We start from the raw sequence: 693 nt of genomic DNA, 5'->3' as shown, positions 1-693 counted from the left end.
TAGGATGCATGTCTTTATGGTGGGAAGAAACCGGAGCAACCGGAGGAAACTCACGCAAACACGGGAAGAACATACAAACTCCGCACAGAAAGGCCCGGAACGACCTGGATTCAAAGCAAGAACCTTCTTGCTGCGAGGTAGAAGTGCCAACCACTTAGTAGACGGTTACCCAAAGCGTTACTAAGTTCTTCACAGAAAAATAGAACACCTTTGGGCTTGCAGTAGGTGTTCACCGACCTTGTGTTTGGGAGGGAACCTAGAGAAAGTTTAGGCATGGTAAAAAAAACATTAATCTTTTTTAAATACACAAATGTGGCTCCACACATGCATTGATTGTGTGTGCATGTGTGCTATACTGTTAAAATGTACAGCCTGCCAAGCTTTTCTTATTTTGAAATGTCTTGGTAATTAACTCATTAAATACTTTTTCTAAATTGTGTTTCCACTAACAGACTAACGATTTGTAGTTTTTTTGTCAAGTAATGTTAGACACACTTCATATTCCTAAAGCAATATGACAATTGTTTGGAGAAGTGTTGGAGAAGGATGTTGGAAGCAGAATTTCTTTCACAGAGCATTGAAACAGCATGGGGGATTGTCGGGCCCAGGATAGGTCTGAGTAGAAAACACATTTGATATGAACCCAAGAGTATACGCCTACGAACCCTATTTCTAGAGAAAAGTAGTGAAGGG

Source organism: Etheostoma spectabile, chromosome 4 (assembly GCF_008692095.1).
Source record: "Etheostoma spectabile isolate EspeVRDwgs_2016 chromosome 4, UIUC_Espe_1.0, whole genome shotgun sequence".
In the NCBI taxonomy this organism is placed as follows: domain Eukaryota; kingdom Metazoa; phylum Chordata; class Actinopteri; order Perciformes; family Percidae; genus Etheostoma; species Etheostoma spectabile.
The sequence above is the reverse complement of the archived record's forward strand: the minus strand, read 5'-3'. Positions refer to the sequence as shown.